Source organism: Anoplopoma fimbria, chromosome 7 (assembly GCF_027596085.1).
Source record: "Anoplopoma fimbria isolate UVic2021 breed Golden Eagle Sablefish chromosome 7, Afim_UVic_2022, whole genome shotgun sequence".
Classification (NCBI taxonomy): Eukaryota; Metazoa; Chordata; class Actinopteri; order Perciformes; family Anoplopomatidae; genus Anoplopoma; species Anoplopoma fimbria.
The window spans coordinates 14,405,077-14,423,621 of NC_072455.1; the positions used below are offsets into that span (position 1 = coordinate 14,405,077).

Here is an 18,545-nt window from a genome sequence, read left to right on the forward strand (position 1 = left end):
TGAGTGTGTGTTTCTTTGTGCCAATAGACAGCAAGCGGAGGCAGCGGAGCGAGGTGGCTCTCGTATGTAACGTGTTGAGACTTTGTATTTGGGACAACTCTGTCTGAGAAGGGTTTTTTTGTGTCCTCTCCTCTTCTTCTCTCCTCCTTACCCCCTTGTCTACTCATCACGGCGACCCCTTCCTTCCTTCTTTCCTCCCTCCCTCCCCTGTCCACTTGCCCCTCCCAACCCCCCAAACACACCTCGAAAGAGAGGAAAAAACTAGTACATTCCTGGTTTGGAAAAAAGGTTGAATAAAAAAAACAAACAAAAATGTTTAAGCACCACTCTTTTGGTCTTGTTGTCTCATTCATTATTGTGTGAGAGGCTGCTGAGGTATTTTGTTCTGCTAGTGTGTGTGTGTGTGTTTTTTCCTGAGGCCCACTTGTAACCCTGTCTTTAATAGAAGGTCTCTCCCCTTATCTCTGCTTTGGGCTTGTCTCAGCATGGGCTCATTCACTGCCTCTGCTAATAACACTGCCATTTCACACACACACACACACACACACACACACACACACACACACACACACACACACACACACACACACACACACACACACACACACACACACACACACACACACACACAGGCTCTCCCACTGGCGTTATCAACAAGTTATCAAACCCGGCTTCGTTAGTGTTGAGTGTTGCTTGGCAACGTATTGACAGAGCTGATTTCATTCTGTGTCTCCCTCTCTAACTCCCCTCTTCCTCCTCCATTTCCCCCTCTCGATCCCACTAGCTTTGTGGCACGTTTCTATGGTAACTGCTGGCGTCTTTTGCCCCCTTCCAACATTCGTTTCATCCGGTTGTGCATCTGTGTGTTTTTTTTAATGCCCTTCCAGAGCATGGTGTGCCATCAGGGTGGCCTAGGGTGAGATGACCAGGCATCTGCCTTAACCCTTTGATCTGTGATGTGTGAGAGTGGATCACATGACACACATGCACACTCACTGACCCCAAACTACACAAACACCAACACATGTCTGTATGTAATCTTCTGCAGTGCCACACTATTGATCCTGGCACACATTTGTCTGCCTCTGCCATGACAACCTGTCATTGTAACTGAGGCCAAGTACAATAAACATCCGTTCTGCAGTAAACCTGCTGCTAATGTTCCTAACACCTTCAGTCAGTGTCAATACCGACTTCTGCAGCATTTTTCCTCATCCTTTTTTTTAAATGCATAGAAGTTTCCTCTAACCCCTATCTCATAAACCATAATCATAACCTGCTTGTAAACAAAACCTGTTATTTACAGTGACTAAGGTTTGGAATTGAGAAGTAGCTTCTAATTAGAGCTGGACCGAATTTAAAGCATTTCCTGTCATTCCCCACAGTGTCTGTAGGCCTTTTCCACAGCAGACATTTTGACCTGTCAGAGCAGCAAAAGCACAGGTGTTACTAATGACAGTAACGATGTTTTAGTAAAGTGTCCCAGTAAACCAGCATGAACAACACCAGGACCCTGGAACTGAAGCAGGTAAATGCAATTTCAAATTTTATGATTTATACCTGGTCTTTTCCTACTGTTACATGAAAAAAGGCCTATCTAAACACTGTGTTGTCATCGCACACTGAAAACATTAAAGCTCCTACACACCTAATGCACACTCACACAGGTGCCTTCACTTTGCCTGATTAGAGCTTTTCATACTATGGTCATCAAACTTAACTCTGCTGTTTAGTCATATTGTTAATAAAGTAAACTTACACCCTTTATTGTGTATATTTATACATGCAGTTTGTTGATCTCACATGAAAGCCTGCTTAACTCATCCCATCTGCAACCTGACCAAAGGTCTGATCAACAACAGCAACTGAAAACAACTGTGTGGGTGTGCTGTGCCTAATGCATTAGGATGCTCTTACCCATTAATTTTGGACGTGTTCAACTTGAAATAACTGACACTGAAACTGAAATTGTGGAAACTTATTTCATTTTTCGTTCATGTTTATATCTTTTTAGATGAGAATACTGTAGCTGATGCTTTAAGTGACCAAAAACTGCTCTGGTTCTCCAAAGTGATGCAAAAGTGTACTACATGAGTGAAACCCACGGGGAGAGTATCTATGTCCCCTGGGTCCTATGTTCCCCAGCTCAATATCTTCTTAGGATGACACAATAACGAGACCATTCAAAGAGTTTTATGTTCTCAGCAATGTATGTTTCTCCAGGTCAAATGCTGAAATCACCACCTTATAGGTTACAGCCTACTGATGTTATACTGCTTGGAACCTTGAAATCATTTGCGGGCAAGATAGTTTTCTATTTTAAGACATTGATATCTCCATAGTTTCAGAACAGATTTTTACCGTTTAACTGCATTTTAAACATTCCCCTCTCTTAGCACTTACCACTCTTTTACAATGTTCATGTCAACAACATAGAACCCTGGTAAACATAAGGATGAACCCAACCCGACCAGGCCGGCAAAACAAAGTAACCTACGTTTCTGGTCCTTCATAGCAAGTGTAAAACTTATCATTTAAAGTGACAGTTTGACACCCCAAAAATAAAAAATGAATATTCATTATCTTACCTGTAGTGCTATTTATCAATCTAAATAGTTTTGTTAGTTGCCTAGTCTTGGATATATCAGTCATAGGGAAGTCGACCTTCTCTTCACTATAAAGGATCTGGATGGCATTCGGCTTGTGGTGCTAAAAGCTTTTGGGTGAACTGTCCCTTTAAGGCTTGTACTATACATTTTATCACATGATATTGTCATAGCCTGCCTATAAACCAGTGAGTTAGTAGTTGATTAGTTCTACCTGTAGAGTACCTGGATGATTGGTATGTATTACTAATCTGCAAATACCCACCATCCCTGGATAGAGATAGCAAATAGGTAACAGTAAAGAAGCTAGTAGCTGCCAATCATTAACTCTAATACCAAACCGGTAGTGATAATGTTCCTTGAATGGCTCACCACTGTTGCTAATCCATGGAAACCAGCAGCAATATTCCCTTCAAAGAGGAACTAATGCTAATCTAATGGCTGTTAAGCCGTAATGAGTTTGCTTGCTTCTTTGCAGTCGGGTTTAAAGGAGGCCTGTTTAGACTATCGGGACTGCTGTGGTCCCCTTATCATTACATGCTCATCATTACTCCTGCTAATCTGTTCTGCTGAATGCACACACAGATGAATATTAATGCCATGGAGGATGATAGCCGCGTGTGCGCGCCGCATGAACACACGCAGACAGATGCAGATAGGCGCCAAAAAGTTTGAGCGTCACGCACGGAGGCACACAAAGACGAACGCGCACAATCTTGCGTGCTCTCCGCGCTTTGCCGAGTGAGACGGCTGAGTCTCCTCTTCAACTCCGCGGAGGAAGGAAAGCTTGATACGTTGCACGCGCAGAAACACACACGCGCCGCTTCCTTCTCTGATACTTTATCACAGCAGCAGAGGGATGGAGAGAGAAAAGAATCAGTTTTAAGTGAAATCAATAGAGAGATAATCCCCTAAATTAGATTTTGAAAAGCTTCGCTGCTGATGCGCAACTTAAAACCTAAGGATTGGCCCACTTGACTTACCAAATAACAATCCTCGAGTAAGACGCAGTTACCATGGGAATGAGCGAAGGTCAAGGATAAGAGGAGAGTGAGGGGGGAGTGTGGAGCTCTAAATCAAAGGAAATATACCCAGGAATCTGCATACGGAATCGGGGTAAAACTGCTGTGATTACAATGTCACTGTGATTAATGTAGTGTAGCGCCTTTACACCCTGAGGAGGAGAGCCGCACAGAGTGCAGGGATGGTTCGCACCTGACAGACCTCAAATGTCATGTCATGATTGGAGAAAAGATGAAGGGTTAAAAAGGTCAAGCTGTTTGATTGGATGCAAAGGCCTTTCTGTGTGTGGCCAGACCTGGGGGCGGACAGATAGCTCTGGCAGAGGGTAATTAAACCTCAGCGGCAGAGGAGGAATTATTAGTAGGAAATCCATGATTTTTCAGCACTGATGCTGGCAGCTATTTCTCTGTACCTCAAGATTACCCCCCCCCCCCCCTCTCCCCTGCCACCATTCTCTGCTCTCTAACTCAATCTCTCTCCTCTTTCACCACCTGTCTCTATAGTCTTTTGTCTTTTTTCCCCTCCTGCTCTCTCTCTCTCTCTCTCTCTCTCTCTCTCTCTCTCTCTCTCCCCCTCCCTCCCTCTTTCTCTCTCTCACACCCCAGCTCACTGAATCTTTCCCTTTCTGTACCTTTCCCTCCATCTCAGAGTGAGAAAATGTTGCAGTTAATAACGGGCCTGATGACAAGTGCAGCTGCGATCTGCGAATGCAGAGCTGATGAAGAGAGTGAGAGAAAGAGGGAGGGACGGGAAGACGGTTAGAAAATAGCTTGGTTGCACAGTGGGGGGGCTGGAGGAGGGGGGACATGTTGTACGTTATGTGTTTGGCTTGAGGATATAACAACATTAATTTCAGATGATTAACTTGTTAATATTCCGGAGTGGATAGCGCCAGTAGAGCCCTCGTTGTTGGAGACAAGCACAAGTTCTGAAATGCCTCAGCTAGTCACGCAAACAACTCCCCCAATCTCCCCCACCCCTTTTGCACACACACACACACACACACACACACACACACACACACACACACACACACACACACACACACACACACACACACACACCATTATGCATACATTCAACTGGCTGCAGGATATAAACAAAGTAGGTTGTATTCAATTAAAAAGCTTTGCTGTAAGCTGCAAACTTTAGCATGTCTGGCTAATCAGCTTACTACCTGTTTTTTTGTACAGTGGGATAAACGAATGTGTAGATTTTGAATGGTATAACTGTGAATGTAATCTGGTTATAATAAACTGGTATCTCACTTGTCACATTTTTATCCAGTTAATCTAATTGATTACACTGTGAAAGTATTTTTCCAGGCGTCACTTTCTCGAACACACACATTCAGACACAAGGACAATACACGACTCCAGCACAACAAGATCTTGTACACAAGTACATTCCACACACAGGCACCCAGAGCAGATAAACAAATCCAAGCAGACTTTACATAAACCACATTCTCAGAGACATTCCAATCTAACCCAGCAAAACAAACCCTACATACTGGTGTGCGGGTGTGTCACGACTGAAGTTTATTTCCAAAACACCATCCTATTGTTTCATCTGCCAGTTTACCAGGAACCTCATTTATTTAAAAACTCCTCTTAGATTTCAAGTTCATTGTGAAACTGAAGGAATAGGCTTTCTGACAAAAGAATCTGTGTATGTGGCGTCAGGGTGGTCTGGTGGTGGAAGAATCCCACAGCTGAAGGATTGTTGGTTTCTTTGTTCACAAACATATGCCCTGCTGAACAGGCCTAGTTCTAGACTACTTTGTATAGGGGGGTCATTAAGGTCACCAATGACTGTTACTGTTAATATGAATGTTCTTTTGGGCTGTTGGCCTTAACAGTGTGCAGTAATCAGGGCCTTCCATAGGACGTGGAGCAGCCAATCAGTGGGGAAGAAGTAGCCAGTTATAGGGGTGTAAGGGGGTATACCAATACTAATGTATGTAAACATGCCACCATAAGAACAGTTGTTATGTAACCTTGGAAATTACCACAACTTAAATGTGTGTGCGCATTACAGGTACAGTGCTTAAACAAACACAAACACGCAGCTTAAGTGTCCTTGAGCAAGACAGGGGAGCCTGGAGTCAATTTGCAAGGAGGAAAACGCACAAAACAGCCAAATATGAGAGTAAAGAGTTATTTGTATCCATTGTGACTTTTCTTTCCCAGTGTTACATGACTATTGCACAAACCTGTGAGAAGTATTCACGCTTGTAGTTGGTCTAATCGCTCCACACACCGCTGCTGCTGTACTCTTTCAAAGCAGGAAATTTATATAAAGGGAGCCCAAGGCACTGTCAGTCAAGTAATGATGAAACAATCACTGCATATTGAGCACAGTTAAGGATCTGATGTACAAAAATAAACATTTGTATTACTGACTGTGCATTACCAGAAAGGGGCTATTGGAAAATATTTGTCATAGTGCTTACACTCTAACAATGTTTAATATTGTAAAAGCTCATTGTTTTATTTATTAAAAACCTCTTCTGTCGGGGAAATGCACAATGATAAAATAAAGTTCAATATTTCCCTCTGCGATGTAGTGGATTAAAACATTAAATCTCCCATCATGGAATATTGGATCAAAACACCTCAAAGAATCCTGCACAATTATAAGAAAATGCTTAATTATTTTACACCTTTAAGTATTTGTATGTGAAATAATGAAGAATCAACACTGCAATACTTACCCATATAACAATAATTATTCCCCAGATTTTCACAAAAATGTCATTGTTGTTGTAAACCTACATCAGAAATAGCTGTAGAAGCATCTGAGAGCGTTTTCCATCTTAGAATCTCAAATCAGAACAGAAAAAGCTCCAGTTGCGTCGAGGCTTTAGGATGTGTGGGTGCCAGACTTGCTGGATTAGTCTTAACAGCTGAAGCACGCAATTTGCTCTTGCGGTTGGTGATGAAGGGGGGCTTTTTGGATGAGCATTGCTCTTCTTCGAGGGCTTGTTTGTGCCACAACTTGATTTGCATACATTTTCTAAGACTGAGATGAAAAATCTTCACTTAAAGTTCGAGCAACTGAAGCACAAAAAATATGCAGATAGCCCTCGCAAAGTGTTCTGAACGTGAATCTCTGCCAGCTGGGTACAGTGTTCTGTAGCAGAACCTGAGAAAAGACAGAACTTCCTTGTCAGAATCAGCCTCTGTATCTGAACTGTAAGTATCTCAGGAATTTGATAGGACCACGCTGGAACTCTATGTATTGTAAAGCCAAACTAATTAGCAACGAAAGGCTCTCTGTTTTGCAAAGATGTGTGCAACATGCAAGATACAGAACCGTTTTCATCATACCAATTGGTGCATGTCACACCTATTTCAACTCTTTAATGCATCATCATCGCCGCGAGGAAGTGTGTGCATAACAAGATGAGAGGTTGCATGGAGAGCCCCGGAAAGTTTTTCATGTTTAGTTCAAAGTTTAGGGCTAACCACGGGAGGCAGATTTCTACCTGCACACATTTCCACAATCAAATTGTGTCATGAGACCTTTCTCTAAATGATGCCTGGGCAGAGTTCAAAGCAAATCCTGTTCAAAGGAAATCTGATTTAATTTTCACTCAGTCAAGTCTAAATGTGATCATGCCAAAGTCATCCTGGTTAGCACCACACCCTTTGAGATGCCCAAGAAGGCGAGCTTTCGGATCCCTAAAGACACTTTTCAATCCATCAAGAAGGATTTCACACCACTTGTGCTGTGGCAGCCTCCCATTAGCTTTTTCCAGGTAGTAGCGGTCCGTGGGAGTAAAATTTTATTCATAATGTCAGTCTCTCTCTCTTCACATTGCTCTGGTTCATTCCCTGATTTTGAAACTCACTGGACAACTACTGTGATCCACAGCCAGGTGTTTTTGAAACGATATTAAATTCGATATATTTTACCTTCAGTAGCACCCCAATGTGTTTTAGATATTAAAGATATCAATCATTGTGTGAGAGTGGCAGTTATGAAAAAGGTTAATGTGTCATTTTCAAACGACCACATACACACCATCTGTCCCTGTAGGAATATTAAAGTGAATTTTAAAAGGCTACTGCAAGATTTTAAGGCAAATACTGTCAAATAGATCCCAAATGACCTGCACCTTGGCATCATCAATAGATTGCTTCCCTTTTCTTTTTTGAGTGAACCTTAATGTGATCATAAGTCTTGTACTTGGTGGAGCAGCGCAGGTGTAGGAAGAGATTGGAGGGTCAGAGCTGATGTCACGCAATGGGGGAATGGTCTGACATGTAATTAGGCAATGATGCCACACACCTGGGACATGCAAGGAGAGCGCTGATGAAGATGTTGAGTAGTACCACATCGTGAGGATCCCATGAGGGCAATTAGTTTGATTTGTATTCTGGACGGTGTTGCGATTGAAGGACTATGCCATCCACTTGTACGCATTAAACAAAATCTGAACTGCTATCATCAGTGTTGAATGTCGACATCAGTGCATTTGGTCAGAGCAAGTGACGTAGTTTATTGAGCAACGTTATTATCGTTATTGTAAGTTGGAGGGGGAGACAAACACAGGACTTTCACACAGGAGGCCACTATTTGTGTTCTGTGTGAAACCAAACGTCAATGGCGCCTTTACACTTGTTACAGAATTCTGTTACACTTGTTATGTAACATTACATAGAAAAGTCATTTAAGGACGTGTTTTTTTTTTGCTGGAGTGTTATCATTTTAACACAAACCATGATCTTCATTATTGATTGATTAAGGACGTTGTATTGTGCTTTTCTGCAAGCGTGATAAGAGGCTGATATGAAACTTATTTATGAAACAAATTGTTGGTTCAGAAACGTCGACATTCCTGGTATGCTGTGGTTACCAGAAGTGTACAATGTCAACATTTTTTCTGGCGACAGCTCAGTGAAACACTTAAAAAATCATGGAGGACAGAGAGGAACATCATGCCAGTCATGCAACTACACAGCCAGCCTTTTAAGGTTGTTAACACACTAGATTATGGTTGTGGTTGCTGGAGGCCAGTGAGAATATCAGAATGAATATTCTCAGTGTCCAATAGCATAAAGATCTGGCAAATAGCTTACTACTTAAAAACACTTTTTACAATAAAGAATTTATAAAACTTTGCAGTAGCTGTTTTCCACTGGCTTCATTTTTCAGCACCGAGGTTGGCGCTTGTCCTCTAACCATTGTTTATTGCTACCACTGAACGGCAACAAATTAAATTCCGTTGGTGTTAGCTGCTCCTTAAAGAGAAGAGTCCCACCTCATCTATTCAATTATTGGTAAATATAGCTCCTGTAGGATCATGACCTGAGGGTGCATAGATGGTTCTCAAGCAGCTGCGGTAAAAATCTTTATCAAATCGCAGGTGGATAACATGATGCTATCTGATATTACACAAAAAGGACAATATCAGCCACACAAATCAGTCCAAGTTTAACCCCCCCGCAATGGAGGCTTTTGTCCATTGGCCATCCAGCATGTTAGTCGCCATAAATACAAAGCAGACACGGCCAAGGATCCTCTTTGGTAAATAGCTGCAACCAACCGTTTGTGTTTACATCTGCTGCAGCCAAAGAGAGTAAACAGAGGGTGAGAAAGAGGGACAACAACCGCTATTAAAAAAAAAGCTGCAGAAACCAGCCAAAAAACATCCCCCCACCTCATGCTCTAACTCCCTTTCTGCCCATTGCAGAAAGGGAGGAAAGTGAATGAGTCACCCGCCTCCCTCTCCATCTCTCCCCCTTTCACCCTCCCCCATCTCTTTATTGAGGCAGCTGCACCCTTTGACCTTTACGCCTGTGGAATGTGTGTGTGTGTGTGCGTGTGCGTGTGTGTGTGTGTGTGTGTGGGGGGGGACTAGTGGTGGTGAGGGCCTATGGTAAAGGGGAGTATAGGGGTGAAGGCAGGCAGGGAGGAGAGGAGGAGGGGGATTTGGTGAATTTGGGAGACGGAGGGAGAAAGGAGGAGGGGAGAGGTCGCTTTTTCTCCCCACTACAAAAGCTGTCAGTGGGAACAATAAGCGCGGAGAATGGTGTGTGTCCAGGGAGGCACTGAGCCGTGTTAGTGTGCGAACCGGGCCGCGAGAGGCCATAAGAAAGAGGGAGAAAGACAGTAAGGTGGGAAAAACAGAGAAAAGACAAATGATGGAGATTGAAACTAGATGAGAGGACTATGGAGGAGAGAGGAAGATGATGAGATAGAGAAAAACACAAGGAAGACGGGGTGAGGAGGGGGGAGAATGAAAGGGAGAGTGGGAGTGAGAGACAGAGGAGTGCAGGAGGGTATTTGTTTTGTCTAACAGCACTCTTAAATACTGAACTTCCGTTGCCAAAGGAAACAGAACACAAGGCCCAGTATTGGGACATGTGTGTGTGTGTGTGTGTGTGTGTGTGTGTGTGTGTGTGTGTGTGTGTGTGTGAGTGTGTGAGTGGCCAGCATACCAAAGGGGCCCTGCTCCTCACTGTACCAATGACATCAGTACGGTTAATGCTTCACATTCACCGAGTCCTCATTAAGTTTATCTGTGCGAATGTATGTGTGTGCGTGCCCTGTGTTCAAACTACGCACAGTTCGGACTAAACACCATGCAGCTGGCTGCAGACAAAGGTGTTCATCGCGCTTTGTTTTTGGATGCGGGTGCGAGGGTGCGTGAGTGTGTGTGAGTGTTTGAACAGTTGCAGGGGCGGAAGAGAGCGGGGGTGTTGGTAGTTGAGGGGAGACTTTGAATGGTGTGTGTGTGTGTGTGTGTGTGTGTGTGTGTGTGTGTGTGTGTGTGTGTGTGTGTGTGTGTGTGTGTGTGTGTGTGTGTGTGTGTGTGTGTGTGTGTGTGTGTGTGTGTGTGTGTGTGTGTGTGTGGAACGGGAGTTCAATGATAGGGTGTTTTGCAAACCGGTGAGGGGGGGGCGTCAAAGCCCCACCACCACCACACACACACACCGAGTAAAAGTATTGATTTTCTCACTGGTGTGTGAGCTGTGGTAAGTGGTCGGTAATAGCGAGAGAAGAGTTTTGTGAAGTGGTGCAGGTTAAGAAGTTTGGCTGCTGGGGAGAGATTTTGTCCCTGGGACGGGAGCAGCGATGATGGGATGAGATGGACAAGGGTCAAAAAACACTCCAGTATCTCTAAATGGGGAAGAGAGATGTGGAAAACCACTAAAACCACTGGAGTAAAGCATCTCCAAAGGCACACAGGAATAACACACGTGTTCTATGAACAAAATCATACAGTGATGTACATATTTCACATGCATACATTCACTCAGCAAATTTTGTATCAACTTTTACACAGCATGCATACTTAATGGTGGTGAAAACACAGTACGAATGCACACAAACATGTCAGAATGAACAAACATACTGCACAGGTGCAGCAAGGGTTTAGTGCTGTCCTACTTTCAGATGCATTATGCAAAATCATGAACACGTTACACATACACTTAAGTACAAAGTACTTGCATAATCGCACAGACACCACTGCAGATGCTATATATACACGCACATCTGTACACGTACTAAACACGTGGTGGTAAAGTGGGAACGTGCTCAAACATGCTGCCATGTTCCCAGACACATTATGCACACACAGTTCCGTGAGAAAATGACATGCATGGCACATACAAGAAAACAATTTACACATCCAGAATGTATTGTCAAGTGACATACAAACTTTCACAGGAGGTTATATATATATGTGTGTGTGTATGTGTGTGTGTGAAACAGAGAGTTCCATCCAAACTAGCATTATCACATCTTCTATAAAAGCTTGCATTCACATTTAAACCATAGATACATTAAAAGCATACCCTGTTGCAAAGTGGTGCTCTATTCTTGTCAATAAAAGTTGCTCACTTCGGGCACAAACAGCTAAGTACTTTATGTAATGTAATTACACAACTCAAAGTAGACTTTGGCTTCACATGGGTGACAAACAGCTGTCCTGGGTTGATGTCCTGTGTTAGTTTGAACCATCCATCCACCCCGACCTCTTCCCTACGCAGACTTTGTCGTTCTTTATACTACCTCACCTGATCTCAGCATTTTCTCTAAGCGTATAATATTGCCGTGGAAGGGTTTACATTGGAGTTACTTAGTAACCCTGGTGGAGCCTCATACAGATGCTAAAGTGGGCCTTGTGGTTGGTGTGACAAAACGTTGGTATTTGATGCCCTGGGAATTAAAACAGGCTGAAACACACAGTAGATGTTTTCTCATTTTCAGATCTTTTTATTTTGACATTAGACAGATTTGAAATTATCTAAACATAAATACAACACGTAAACCGAGGCAAAGTGGGCCATCAGACTGAAAAAATATATGTTAAGAATGCAATTGTGACTGTTGTTCAGGGCCTGTTGCTGGGTCGTTGCATTGACACCTTGTGATTAGCTTTACTGACTTCCAAAATGAGTGATGATGGAGACAGTTGGAAGATAAAACCAGGTTTAATGAGGTGGCTACCATATACTAGCCTCTAGTACTAAAAAGTGAAGCCAATGAGGTAGTGCCTTAAATTTCAATGCTTTCTACTGGCCAGCAGGTAAAAATAAGTTGGATTGTATAGAAGTCTTTTAGAAAATAACACTACTTCTTAATTGATTTATTACCTCAGTAAACATTATAAACATGAGTTTATGATGTCAACTTCTGGTTTCAAGTCTTCTTCAATACAGCATGATGTTCACTAAGTTTGTTATGGTCCCATTTGGAGTCAAATAGACCATAAATCCGGGTATGCTTCAGCACATGGCTATCTTTTGATTGACAGGTTGCTACCACGGTGTTGTTGGTCTGGGAGTGGTCCGTGTTCTCGTCTTATAGCTTTAACCCTTTCACAATGTGTTTTTTTTAGTTCATGAAAGTTAATCGTATCATTTTGATTCCCTAAAAAGGTTTTGTTCAGCATTCGATCCTCAATACCGAACTCCAGACTTCAAAACTGGAGTCCACAAACCAATGAGTGATGTCACGGTGACTACATCCACTTCTTATATACAGTCTGGTTGCTACGCAGAAATGCCTGTTCATGTCTGTGAAAGTTTACAGCCATACATGAGTGTTTTTAATGGATTTCCCACAGCCTCACTACAATGTGGATATACATCCACTGTCTTGGAAAAGCTCTGTTTTACGGGGCTGGGAAACGGCCAGCTGAGCGTGTATGGAAGGCCTCATTGAACAGGCCTGCTGCCAGCAGTAGTTAAATGCAGTCTATAAGCACAGAGAGGAATAACATCCTTAAGACCTGTGAAATCCTCTGCTGCTTCTGTCCTTGTTTGCCGACATGCTCAATCTATGTTTTTGTTTTTTGCTCTGATGAAACAGGTGGTCTCTGTATAGATCCGCCAGCCCGCACCCCCCCCCACTACACACACACACACACACACACACACACACACACACACACACACACACACACACACGCTCTGCTCCCTTTAGGTTCGCTCCATAATAGCTAAAGGATGCTTTTCCTCCTCAATGCTTTCACGGTATCCCCATCTCCCCAATTCTCTCTTCTCCGCTTTTTTTGCCCGTCCCTCCCTCCCTCCCTCCTCACCCCTCACCATTACATGCAACAGCTGCCAGTCTCCTTTGGAGGAAACATGATTCGGGTCCAAAACAACTGATTTCTCTCTCTCGCTCCTTCTCCTGTTCCTCCTTCTCCTGTGCCCTCACCTCCCCTCCTCTGTTGACCAGTTACTCCCCAACTCAACCACCCCTTCCCCCGTTGTTTCCTCTGCAGTCGAGGCGTGTACCACATTACATTCAGGCAGGCAGGCAGAGAACAGTGGTGATGGGAGATTTCCTGTCTGCCAGGCGTGCACATGTTAAGGTCCCCGGTTGCCTTTATCATCTTGCCTGACAGATACACTGATGGCAGCGTGGCACACAAGAGCACAGACCATCTCTCTCACACACACACACACACAGACACACACACACACACACACACACACACACACACACACACACACACACACACACACACACACACACACACACACACACACACACACACACACACACAGACAGACATGACTGGGGCATTCACATGATGCTCATTCAAAATCAGATTCTTCCACTGAATGAAGTTGGATGTGATTGGGAATCCACATGTCTGCTGTGAAAGAAATGCACACTCACATCACAAAGGCAATTCACATGCGGTTTTAGAGAGGAGAACAAGTGCAAAGCAGAAAAGCATTCTTGTTATTGTTATAGAAGAGAATGGACACACTCAAACACACACAGTACAAGAGCAATGGTACCTATGCAAACTTTCAAAGCCTCTTGCAAAGCTTTAGGTACAATCAGAGGTCCTAAGGACAAGTAAGTGTGTGTGTGTGTGTGTGTGTGTGTGTGTGTGTGTGTGTGTGTGTGTGTGTGTGTGTGTGTGTGTGTGTGTGTGTGTGTGTGTGTGTGTGTGTGTGTGTGTGTGTGTGTGTGTGTGTGTACTATTGTTGCATTCGCCTAGGTGTTTAAAGGGTATGTTAAGGGTCTTGTTTTATTTTGTCCTCTGCGGCGGTGCGATAGAGGGAATTTCATTATGCAAATCTGTGTCTCTCTGCTGATGAGCATGCCCTCAGGCTTCTGTCTCATACACAATGGCGCTCACACACACACAAACGCACAAACACTCTAGGTCCGTCAACCACACTCACGCATATAAATACTCTCATCCATGCAGTCTGTGTCTCTTTTTACCAACACACACTCAGAGACACACATGCTCAGACACTCGTGAAAACATGCGTGACTGTGCCACACAGACACAGTCACGCATATCATGTCTGAGACTGGAGGCACAGCAGGGGAGTGTGCGAGTGTGTGTGTGTGGTGAGGCTAAAAGGGGCTGCTTGAGGTTACGAACCATTTCAGGGTTACAAACTAGATTTGCCCCACTTCCTTTGTAAATGGTTGCACTTGATACCCCTTTATACACACACACACACACACACACACACACACACACACACACACACACACACACACACACACACACACACACACACACACACACACAGTAGGAAAAATGCACACCAAATATAAACAACACCATACACATAACTGAAGCATACTTTAAAAAATAGCCCCAATATTTGCACACAAACATGTACCTTAGCACACACACACACACACACACACACACACACACACACACACACACACACACACACACACACACACACACACACACACACACACACACACACACACACAGATACACATGAAAAATGACACACAATTACATATGTGCATGCAAAAGGTCAAATTTCACACATGCACACATACACACACAAAAGGAGAGCCCTACCCCATGTGGATGTGACCCAATGACCCTGCTGTCACACACAGTGCCCATCTGCCACAGAGAGGCACAGAGGGAGGGGACAGGGGGTGGGGCTGTCTTAAGGGAGGGGGTAAGTAAGTGCCCCGAGCAGGAGGTGGTGGGGGGGGTTTCTAAGGAAGAAACAGAGCAAAGAAAGAATGTGTCTTCACGGTAAATTCTGAGTTAACTTTTGCACAGATGTGCTGTTGGCTGGAGTTTGGTGCCTGGAGAAGTTTAAGTGGTATAAGACCCCCCCTTTAGTCTTTCTCCATGCCCTCCCCCACCTAACACACTCACACAAACACACATACACGTACAGAACAAAATGTATTGCTGTTAGCCCGGGGCTGATCTATCCAGAACCTCCTGTACGCTGCCGTCTCAAGCTTCCTATGGTAAATAAAGAAAATACTCAGAGAAGCAGGCTGACTACTGTCCTGAATGTAGAACAGATGAGGACCAGAGAGGGAACAAAGACGTCAGAGGCAAGGGAGGGATGATGGGGGAACGAAGGAAACTTGCTTTTGCCATGTGAAATCCACACTTTTTAAAACCTCCACTGATGGTATTATACCATCTTAATTCAGCATGTATTCAAAGCTGTTCATTAAATAAAGATTAAGAAAAACAACAGCAACGTGGTTTTAATCTGAAAACTGCGCTTGATTTCTTAATTCTGGAGATATGAGGTTTTCCTTGATGTGGAAACCTATAATATTGATAGAAAATCTGTTCCAGATGAAAGGAAATTTGGCTTTAAGGATGCTTCATGGAAGCTTTTTAGTGCACAACTATGGCTCCCAAACAGTAAGAAAGACAGGAAGGGATGTGTCTGTGAAAATCTGGTTATAGTTATATGGTGATTTATTATCCACAGTAACATCGGGCAGTTATTGCTTTTTTATTATATCATATATTGGCATCCACTTGCAATATGATGGCAGTTCCTCTCTGACCAATGCCTGAAAACACCCATAAAGTTTTATTGTCTGTGCGGACTGTGTTTCATTATTTTATTGTTCAATTATATATATTTTAAGAATTGCCAGTTATTTTTAATATGAATGACACAAAATATTGGACGCTGACTTCTTCAGTCCCAAACTATCATTGCTGGCCTTGGAAACTCACACATGCAGGATAAGGAGGAAGAGATGGAGGTGGAGGAAGAAGGGGAGAAGAAGTGCGAAGAGAGGCACCCAGGCCTCCTCCCCAGAAGAGAGGAGGAGGAGGAGGGAAGGCAGGTTGTGGAGCAGGAGAGCAGGGGGTGCTGTGGATATCCAGAGGGGACCAACTGTACTGGTGTCAGACGGGGCTGCTGCCAGGGCCCATTCTGCCAACACACACCAAGAGCCAGACACACACACACACACACACATGCACACGCACCCTCAGGCCTGGCCCTAAGTGTGTGAACAGCCCTGCCAACTGTAGCCTACACCCCACTACCACCACCACCCATCCACCCTCACCCCTCACAACCCCTGGAGACCCAATCTGGGATCAGTCTACAGCGACAACTCTGGTGCCAAGCTTGCCCTGCTGCCGGCCCTACTTGTGAACATTTCACAGAGTTAGAAACACAGGTTGACTGAGCTCTCGACACAAAGACTGATTAAACGTCACAGCGCTGAGAGGTGGAAATGCATCTTGGAGCCGTGAATCGTTTTAGTATATTTGTATTCTTCTGAAACGCTGGAGCAAAAATCAACTTGGATGTTGTTTAATGCTGGGAGATTGTTTTCCATAGGCAACCATTAGCCTCCGTGAACCTTTATACGACATTCCCTGCAATTTATTTACTCCCAAGAGTGAAGTGGAGGTTCAGCCGACACATGTAGTACCATTTACGGCTGTTGTCGTGGATTTAAATTCTGCTCCCAACCTTTGTGCGGCACAACCCCCTCTCTGAATTTTCCTCTTTTGTATCAAATGCATGCTATCGTACGAGAAATGCTTCAAAAATCTTTGTTAGAAATCACATAATGCATCTTAAAACCTCTTCTCAGCCCAGCCCCCCGCCGCCAAGCGACACTAACCCCCTTAATTCCCTAATCATGTTTATGCAAATTCCATTTGTAAGTATGTGTGTACATAATGGATGCTGCTATCACCTATGGGACAGACCTGCCTTATATATATGTGCAGATTTCTCTAGCACAGGGAGGCTAATAAAGATTATATGTGGAGTCTCCAGAAAGGGAGAAATGTATTTTCTGATTTTGTAAAGACTGTATTGTAATATGGGGTGCTGTGTAGATTTGCATTCTCATCAATTGCCTGTCAAAATAATCATATTAAATTTTGCCACTATGATCACACACATTTGCTTGCTTTACTAGCTTTTTTTCCCCTCAAATGGTTGTCTGAAATATAGCTGAGGTGTGTTGCAACTTTGCAAAAATGAAGACTCTGCTACAAATTAATGAGAGTCAGAGTCTACAGCCATGCTAGCAGCTCTGTGAGGCTGCTCTTAGGCACAGTGGTGCTTTGAGCTAAATGCTAACATCAGCATGCTACACAATGCTACACAATGCTCACTCTAACCCTAACCCCAATGCTTCAAGCTGATGTTAAACACTTTCACTATCTTAGTTTAGCATGTTGGCCTGGTCACATTTTATGTTTAGATGTGCAAATGAAGCATTATCTAATGCTAACTTTTGGTAAATTTAGTGGATATCTAGAAATGCAGTTAGAAAAAGTAGTAAAATAAAAACCTAATTGCGTATTTTGTATGATTTCTTTGCACTATTCTCAAAGAAGACATGTTATGGAAGCTTAATAGCCCTAAATCTCCAAATTGACCAGTGCATAGAGAACGTGTTTAAGGCTTTTTCCCTTAAATTAGTTATTTCTCAGACTCTGAACAAGAAATCTCCACGTCAGCAGCACCAACACCAAACTTTATCTATAATCTGAAGGTTTTTACAGAGGGCTATGTTAAAAGATAATTCATAGCTTGATCTATAGAACATTTGATTCCTAAAAACATGGTGACATTTGGGGGTGTGTTTGTTTTTGGGCTGTTGGAAGTCTTTTATGATTTATGGAGTGATTAAAAGAGCTTTCCAAAGGTCCATCTGTAAAAACCTTTGACTCTTATATGTCAACAAAATGAAACAAACTTTGAACCTGGCTTGTTCAGATTTCTGTTATGCAAATTCATGCAAATTAGCACATATTAAATAAGACTATGCGCTGTGACGTGCATTATAAGATTATGCCACATTTGGAGATTTAGAAATACCATTTCAGAAAACGTTTCATACCTGGGGTGTCACCCCTAAAAGGTGGCCTTTAGACAAACTGAGAGCTGCAAACCTAAATGTCTGATACCAGCCTGTGTCTACTCATGGGGTCAGCTAAAGGGTATAATATATTGAACAATGCTAGATAGTACAGGAGTTCATGATAATGTCAAATACATCGCCCTCCTACACGCTGGAGATGTATCATTCGCTTTTAAATCTGAAGCTGACATCGGAGCAGGCATCTTACAATTTGCTAAACAAACTCCATCCCTTTAGCCTGTAAACGATTTCCTATTGTAAACACATGTTGGAGATGAATCACTCTTT

General features: G+C 43.3%; 1 long non-coding RNA gene across 1 annotated transcript in view; it reads left to right on the top strand.

Moving 5' to 3' along the window:
- Positions 1 to 1,479: 1,479 nt before the first annotated feature.
- The window catches only part of LOC129093787 (uncharacterized), a 76,420-nt gene continuing 59,354 nt past the window's right edge, over positions 1,480 to 18,545 (top strand). The window contains exon 1 of the long non-coding RNA XR_008531308.1: positions 1,480 to 1,528. This is a non-coding gene — a long non-coding RNA (uncharacterized LOC129093787). The remainder of the gene's footprint in view (positions 1,529 to 18,545) is intronic.